At 26.1% G+C, this 9,715-nt stretch overlaps 1 long non-coding RNA gene across 1 annotated transcript; it reads right to left on the reverse strand.

The window, feature by feature from the left end:
• Nucleotides 1-605: 605 nt before the first annotated feature.
• LOC136085000 (uncharacterized) lies at nucleotides 606-1,092 on the reverse strand. The gene is made up of 4 exons (XR_010640989.1): nucleotides 1,059-1,092; nucleotides 884-940; nucleotides 729-761; nucleotides 606-639 (listed from the first exon to the last, which is right to left on the reverse strand). It is a non-coding gene; the product is annotated as an uncharacterized LOC136085000 (long non-coding RNA).
• Between the last annotated feature and the right edge of the window lie 8,623 nt (nucleotides 1,093-9,715).

Genomic DNA, 9,715 nt, shown 5'->3' on the forward strand with positions numbered 1-9,715 from the left:
GTTTTCATTGGGATGCATTTGATTCATATGATCATATTTTATAAAAATAAGTTTATGTTTTTTTAAAACTTTTATAAATAAAACCCAAAAATTTCTGATTAATTACTTTTAAAGAAAGCTGAAAAATTTTAACTAACTGAAATGTATATACATACATATATGTGTGTATATACATTTACATATACACACATATATTTTGTGTGTGTGTGTATATACACACACACAAAATTTATTTTTCTTTATTTTTTTCTTAATTTAGCTTTAAGCTAATGGCTTTCCTAATTTCTATGAAATAATTAATATATTTTTTATATAAGACTGAAAAAAGTTAAAAAAAAACATTGCACTAATATATATTTAAATTAGTATTCACATAAAACTTTTTGGAAATCTGAAAAAATTGAAACTTTAAAAAAACTCAGAATTTTGGATAAATCTTGAAAATTTTTTGCAACTCTTTTCTTTCAAAAAAACAGTTTTTATTGATATCTAGGCACTTGAGGGAAAAAATATAAAGTAAATGCTAAATATGATTTATTTAAATTTTATTTATAATAGTTTTCAAATAAATTTTAAATTATTTGAAAAAGCTAACAATAAAAATACCTCTAACTGATTAGAACTTGAACACAACAAAACCTTTAAAGCAATTTTATTTTAAAACGTTTAAAAAAAATAATATATAAATATAGAAAATTTATTTATAATAAATGCACAAATACACAAACCTCTGACACCTTTGTCAAATGTTGTTTAAGAGGCTGAAAGTGAAATGAAATAAAAAATAATAAATAAATATGATTAACTTTTACGCTCTTAAAATAATTATTTACTAAATGAAAACAACTGGGTTGTTAAAATAGAAAAAGTATATAGAGTAAACCTTTCCAAGTAATGAATTTCTCAAGTCATTAACTGTTAATGGTTTTAAATAGTCTCTCTAGATTAGATAAGTTTTTGATTAGGATGAATAAAATCTTAAGCAACAAAATTAATAATCTTAAACTAAATCTATATATGAAAACAAACAAAAAATGCATAAACTACAAAAAATTTACAGAATCTCTCCATTTTTGATTGATTTTGTCTCCATTATCATATCGCAGCTCAGTATTCAAAGGAATGAAACATTTGGAAAAAAACATAAGGCTATACTTTCCTTCCACCAAACAACATTTTGGCCTACAGTTTGAAAACTTTTCAGCTAAATCGTTAATAAAACGTCCAAAAGACAATGAAAAAGTGACATCAATGCTAAATTTCATTATAAAATTATAATATCAAAAATCATTTGAATTATAGACATAGAAACACCGAATGTTGATAATATTCTCACCCAATAACAATAATATTAATAATAAAACATAATAATAATAGTTTATGAAAGTTGTTTTTCAACAGCCTATTAAACATAATGTAACTTAATAAAATTTAGCTTCTTGAACTTGAGTTTTCTTCAATAAATAAAATTATTTTTTCAAATTATTAAAAGCAATAGTTTAATTATTTATCACATAAAACTTAATTAAGTTTAACACAAATATTAAGGAGATTATTATAAGGAACCTTTCAATATTTATCATCAATTACCATTATAAAAAAATTATATTATCATAAAAATTACATACCTCACTCTTTCAGAGCCAAAATCAACATCAAAAATCAAACAACCTTTTTTTTCCATAAAATACTTTTTGTGACGCAGTTTTGCTTCCACACGAGAAATAACTTCACCTTTATATTCCAACAAAACTTCGTTAGCTTCAAAATCTATTTTGGTAAAAATCCCATAACCTAATATAGTACATCTCAAAATATATGTAAAGTATTTGAAAAGAAAACTAATATGTCCTTAAACATTAAAGGACATGCTATAACACATGTTATAAGGACATGTTATAACGCGTTAAAGGACACGTTATGACACATTTTAAAATATTTTTAGATAACACTAGGATTATAACTTATCTGCTCACTTAAGATATTTACAAGTTAAGATAAATAAACATATATGTAAAATATAAAATATAAAATACTAAATATTATGCTTGTTATAAAATAATTAACATATTATAAAAATGAATCAAACCAATTTTATTATCAATGAACAACTTTTTAAAATGCTGTGATTCATCTCTTTCGCAAGCATATCGTAACTTTTATTTGGCTGAAACTTCAGATCCTCTCTAAATATTATACAGATATCAATATCTATTTCAACGAATTAATTCCAAATAAAAACTATTCAGTTTTTATTTTAAATGTGTATATTCTGTAACTGTATATATAATATGAAAAACTTTTTTTGGTTATATATTATATATATATATATATATATATATATATATATATATATATATATATATATATATATATATATATATATATATATGTATATATATGTATATAAATGCATGTATATATATATATATATATATATATATATATATATATATATATATATATATATATATATATATATATATATATATATATATATATATATATATATATATATATATTAGGGTAGGCCAAAAACAAAAAATTTTGAAAACTTAACATGTCTGCTAAAAAACGTGATCTTTTTCATATATGAATACAAACTATAAAAAAAAATTTGGAAAAAAATATCATTGAGTGCTGCCGAATTTGATTTGATTATTTTCAGTTTTAGTCTAAAATATGTCAAAATAACGATTTTGTAGGAAAGTGAAAAATGATTAAAATTTTTATATCTATAGGAAATATTTGTTATTTGAGGCTGTTAATTTAATAGGCAACACGTTTTTGAATCTTTTTGGACTTCCCCATGTATAATTTTGTGTTACTTGTTTATCAATTCCTCCCCCGCCCCCTCTTTTATGCGCAATGCTATTATTGTTAAAAAAGATATATCTCTAAGTTAATTTTTGCTAAAAATTTACTGATTCCGCTATAATAAGAATTGTAATTAAAAGGTTTTTTTCACGTCACATTGTAGCTAACCACCCTTTCCATGTGATATTTGGTGACACTTTCAATACCCCTCCCCCATATGGGTAGGGGTTTACCACAATACAAGTGATAACTGCTTTTATAACCCCTTTTTAAATCATATATTGCCTGGATTACAGAAGAGTTACTTTATTTGGAATTTTTTTGGGGTCTAATTAAAAACAGAAAAGCTAATGAAAAAGTGGTTATTATTTATACTCAGCTAAATCAACATATAATTGCTTCTTATTAAAATTGCCTACAACTTTTCTGTGATTTTCAACCAGGTTAAAAACTTCGTTTCGTACAGCCTCGTACTAAAGATAAGAAATATTATTTATCTATAATTTGTTCTAAAAGTAGATTTGTATGATTATTTAGATTTTTGTTCATAATTTCTTCTTAACTTATTTTACGGTTTACCTTTGTAAGTATTTGGAAATAATCAGAACACAACCTAATTCCTCTCTCGGCTGCGTCATTAGTCACTTTTAGAGTTTTAATAAACAGCTTCATTTTCAAATAATAGGCATTGTCGTCCCATTCTGAAGAAGGATTTTTAGGCCATTTTCCATCATCTTTTAAATTATGAAAAATCAACCAAGACTTGTTCCCAATATAAGATAAAATATCGGAATTTTTTCTAATCACTGGAAGAGTTGGTTTACCGCAATTGATACCAAGTGGTTTTCCGTATTCTAGCATTTTTTTTTGCAATTTTATCTTTATCATTTAGAGAAAGTTTATTTGAAAAAATACTTAATACAGACACCTGCTCGGTTAGATACCAAGAGTGTCTGCTTAAAACATATTAGGCTTTTTCAGCAGGTACACCGAAGTTTGGTATACCTTTAAGTGCTTCTAGATCATTAAATAATTCTATATCATCAATTTGTGCATCGCAAGCCTTTGACGCTTCTAACCAAGCTTTAATGTAAATGGCTGAGCTAAAAGTCAAAAAGATTTTCAGGTTTTTTAAATCAGATTCGGGTAAATCTTTTTTAAATATTAACATCTTTGGTGCATAAAGCAAATGCGCCATCCATCTTGCATGATGGTGAGCACCACATGTTTTCCATTTCTTGGGCTCTTCTCCACCTAATAGAAAAATTGCTAGTTCTACAGCCTCTTTGTAATCGTCTCTTGGGTGATGCTTTGAGTGCAATACTTTCTCTATGAAAATGCGAGTTTTATTTGCTTTTTGTTTTAAGAATGAGTTTTCAAGATCAAGGGATCTATTTGAAAGTTTAAGAGGAATGTTTTTAGAGTGAAGCCATTCTTTTTGAAAATTATTAAACTCTATATTACCATCAGATGATGTCTCTTTTTGAAATAAAGCTTTCCAAAACGACCCTAGGATTAATTCTAAAACATGATGACGACAAGCAAGCCAGAGAAGCGTTTTTATAGATTTGCATTCTTCAAGAAGATTTGCCGCTCCGTTTCTTACTCCAGTATTACAAGCCGTTGTATCGAAAACTTGGGCAACAATATTATCTTTAAGGTCCTATTTTTCTAAATCTTCTATGATTCCTTTACATATAGAATGACCTGTGCCTGACTGAATGGGTTTAATACATAAAATTTTACCTTCCTTCCAGTTTGGAAAACCACCTACTAAAACAGTTAAATAGTCAAACTTTTTACCAGATATTTGCTTCATAAGTTTCCCATCCCAGTGAAGAGTTAAATAATCTAATCTAACTTTTTTTTCTAAATTCTGCCATTTTATTTCTTGCCATAATTTGTCTATTTTGCTTACGTGCTCTTCTAATTGTGTTTAGTGAAATATCTACATCATTAGCTTTAACCCCACCTAAAAAATACAGAACATAATTTTTCTTATCAACTAATCACACTAATAAAAAACTCATGAAACTGATTAGTGATTTAAATATCAATCAAAAAGTAACCTAGAACCAGGATTGCTGAAACATTCATCATAAGCTGTGCGTTTGATAGTTTAGATCTATCAGCAGTTGCTGTTATCATTGGATGACAAACAAAGTTTCTTGGCAAAATCAAATTGATATTATCTGATACAACATTTTCCATTACACCTGCAGAAGATTCAAAATTATTTACTTCATAATCAATTTTAGAAGAGCTCTGAGAATCTGAGTACATAGAACCTCTAGACGCAGCAAAAAATGATTCTTCAGTTGAGTCACTATCACTTTTACAAACGCTGAAATCAATTTCCTTATCATTTAATTTTCTTTTCTTTATCAAATCTTAATTTTTCTTTTTCCTCCTTCTCTATTTTTCTTATGACACTCAATTTTAACAAATTATCTTTTCCACCTAGTCTTCCGGTTTTTACTCGACATTTGAATGTTGAAAACCAGAGAATATCTTCTTCTGCATTTAAATTTGATCTGGTTTTTTTAACATATTCTTTCCAATTCGGAGAACTAATATCAAAAAAATTATCCATTATTTTTCTAAAGCCTTGAATAAGTAAATCTTTTTTTGAAAAACATTTATGTTTAGACTTTGCAAGACTTCTCTATTTATCATGTAACTTAATAATACTTTCAATAATATACTTTTCCTGCTTGCAAGGAATATCAGCTTTATCCCAAAAAACTTTAACGGTGTTCATTGTTAATTTTGCAGCTAATTTTAATTTTGAAATGTTGCTTTTAGTACCTAATTCTTTTGTTCATTTATGAAACACTTGAATCGAATTGTTCATCATTTTTAATTGATACCTTAACAAGCAAAACAGAAGATGAATTTAAGTTTATTTTTAAATTAAAAAATAAAGTTATTTTTAGAAATAAAAAATTTAAGTTATAAAAATCTTTAAATAGTATAAACCTAAAAAATCTGTAGACATCTCTAGTAGTAGGCAGAGAACTGGTATTAATATCTGACAACGGATATCCAACCAACCATATTTCGTTTTTCGATTTCAATACTTTTGAGTATTTCTTTTTAATTGACTCAGTCAAATTATTTTTTACAGACAAATTCTCTTTTCTTTTTTGTGTATGCGATGCCATGTTAAAATGTTAAAATGAATTAAATTTTATGACTGCTAGAAAAATAATAAAACGTATAACATCTTTATTTCTTAAAAACGAATGGAAAGATGAATATAATTATAGAATTAATAAATTTAGTTGCTTTCTAAAAAAATATATTAGTGTTATGATACGTGCTTCTTCGTTTTTTTTATTATCCTTGTTTTTTAAATTATCTTTAAACACATCTAAGCTAACCGTATTGTTTGAAAATAACAAGTTATTTTATTTTAAATCAAAAATCTTTAGGTATCGTAAAATTTCAAGTTATTTAATATAATTAAATTAAATTAATTTTAATTACATTTCTTTTTGTACGTAAGCTTTATGATTTAGCGGCTGTTACTTATGCAAAATACTTAGAAAAAAAAGAGTAATTCGAATCAAAATACAACAAATTAGTTAAAATAGATAAAACACTGCTGCATGCTGCAGTAGATTATGTTTAAATTACATTATTTTCAAATAAACAAGAATGCGTCGCGTGTTTTATTTGTTTACATGAAATACAATAGAAATATGCCGTCATTAGTAAATATTATGCCGAACAAATTAAAAAACGGAGCAGAAGTAATGGAAGTTTTGTGTTTTGGATTTATTCATATAACTGAAACTTAAAATGAAATTCGGCAGAACTTAGAGATGAGCTACATAAACACTTTCATAACAAAAAACGATTTTTATAGTAAAAGGAACAATATTTTATGCAGCTACTAGAAAAATTGATACTTTGAAAAATAAATGTGAAACTGTGGTGTACCCTAGTATTTATATATATATATATATATATATATATATATATATATATATATATATATATATATATATATATATATAAATATACATATATATATATATATATATATTAGAAACTTTATTTTTTCATAAGATTTCACAATTTTGTCCATGATATAAACTGATTTACTTTAAAACTTTTTCTTTCTAAACTCCAACTGCTAAATATAAGCAAAAAATAATATTTATAATGTGTTTATGATATTATCAGAAACACATTATAAATACTTTTTTTTTATTATTATTATTGCTTAACATTGATAAGCAATATTAACAATAAACATTAACAATTTTTTAGAATGGAAACAATTAGATTTTCTCCAGATTTATTATTGAAGGGTGTTTGGGTTATTTAAATTAAAGTCAGTTGCATGAAAAAAAGTTATTTATAATAGGGACAATCGAACAAAAATATATATAAAATAGCAATAAACATCATAACGCAGTCAAAATATTATTAAAAATTAACGCAAAACTTTTAAGAATATCATAATTAAATTCATCTGAATCTATAACAATTAAATAAATATACAAAAACATTTATCTTGCTGAAATTCCAAGAAAATAACTTTTATTTTAAGTGATTAAACTTATTCAAATAAATTAAACTATAAAAAACTTGTAACAAATAATAAAAAAGTTTTCGATTTTCTTTTAAGAATTCTTCAAAATAATTAAATAATAATTGCCTTTAGCCGGTAGCGAAAACGGTAAGTATTAGGTAGAGAAAGCACAAAATTGTAGTAAAAGCACAAAATGGTAGAAATAGCACAAACGTTAAATGTAGTGAAAGCACAAAATGGTAGAAAAAAACATTGCGTAGAAAAAGCACAAAAAAAAGCGTAGAGAAAGCACAAATTTGTAGCGAAAGTACATATCGTGTAGAAAAAGCACAAACTTCGCGTAGAGAAAGCACAATTGAGATTATTATTATTGTTATTATTGTTATTATTTTTATTATTGTTGTTGTTATCGTTATTATTATTATTATTATTATCATAATTATTATTATTATTACTTTTATTAATATTATTATTACTATGATTATCATTATTATTATCGTTATTTTTTATTATCATTATTTTTATTATTATTATTACTATTTCACTTTACTAAGTTCTGTAGCTATATTGCTGGCAGATAAGATGAAAACAATAACACTGCCAAAAATAATTGCTACAACTGGTAAGCAGTTTAGTATGTGCAAGAGTCTATTTAAAAAAAAAAACAATATACAAGTCGTAAACCATCAACCTTTCAAAAAATGCATCATTACTGTCCTATAGTACACATATGATGCAAGTTGCAATACTGCATTACTGTAAGTCATAACTGATGGAAAGCATACCAAGAAATACACATGAATGCTTATAAGTAATAACAACTAGTTGACTAGACTTTCAATGAGTTTAACTGAACTAAACAAATAAAAGTATTTGAAATCAGATTCTGTGTGCTAAAAGGCAAATGTATTTTCAGGCTGGAAAAACCAGTATAATGTATACAGTGCTTAAAAACAGATCACATTGTGCACAATTTTCAGTCAATCATAACTTAGACGATGGCAAACAGTTTGCAAGCTCTGAACTGATGCTAGATCACAAAACATTGTTCACTGTTCAACATTTGTAGCTGCACCATCAGGCACTTGTACTACATATTTGGCTTCTGTTGCGTTCTTCCTTTTCGGTTTTCGGCCCCCTTCTCCACGGTCCCGTGTATTTCCAGACCACGTAGAAAGCTCCTTCTCTAGCATCTCCTTTGTTTATGTCCTTAGTGGCAAAGTTTTGTTTAGCAGCTCCTAAATACACATAAAACTATTATGTTAATGCTGCGGTATACATATTAATTTATTATTATTACATCATTTATCAAGGGCTAAATGTTGTGATCTAAATAAATGTTATGATCTAAAAAATTCAAGATTTATATGTTACTGTTAAATGTGGGCATACAAATTTGAAGTTAATACTTACTAAACAAAATCTGAAAGTGTGGCAGTTCTTGAAATTTAATTTTGCTCCGTTGGCCCGTCAAGCTACACTATCGCGCTAGCTTAGGTGTCATTAAATAGGCCATGTTTCGCTTGATAAATTGTGTCAAGCTACCTCCACCATTACCGACAAGAACTTGGGACTACAAAAATTTTTATATTGCATATCTGTTCACAATATAATCTTTTTTTGCTAGTTATATTTAAAATAAGCTTACAGGTTTATTGTAAGAAATACTACAGTTAATTACAGTTATTGTAAGAAATACAGTTACAGTTATTGTAAGAAATACTACCGCTTTGTACCGTTTTCTCTGCCGTGGGTCTTTATCAGAAATATCTTCAATATTAGAAGAATCCTCAGCCCTCTTTGATTTTTCTCGAGCTTCTTTTTCACTTTCTAATAAAATAAATCAAAATCCTATTTTAAAATGCACAACTTAAGTATTATAAACAGATCAAATAAAATAAAACTATAAGTTTATATTTTATAAGTTTATATTTTATATTTTTATATTTTAGTTTATTAAATTACAATTAGTAGTCTACTAATTCTATGGCTAAAATATCAGTTTATGTATAACAATAATAAAACACTTACCTGCTAAACCCAACAGTCTCAACTTATACTGCACCCAATCAGTGCACGAATCAGTTCGATCTCTAATGGCTTTGGTGACCTTGGTGGTATTTTTCCATGGTGGCCAATAACACTGAAAAACTGTTCTATCTTCAATCAATTTTCCTATATTGTTAGTGGCAAATGAGCTCAGTAACCAGTTCAAGGGAATAAAGCATGTCTTCTTTTCATTATCAAACGAAACAATAGCATACATTGTGCTGCAGACAGATAAAACTGTCTTCGCTAACAAATTAACTTAGGTACTATTTATTCATAAATAGATTATATGATGTTTTTTAACAC

The sequence above is a fragment of the Hydra vulgaris genome, chromosome 09 (genome assembly GCF_038396675.1).
Source record: "Hydra vulgaris chromosome 09, alternate assembly HydraT2T_AEP".
Lineage (NCBI taxonomy): Eukaryota > Metazoa > Cnidaria > Hydrozoa > Anthoathecata > Hydridae > Hydra > Hydra vulgaris.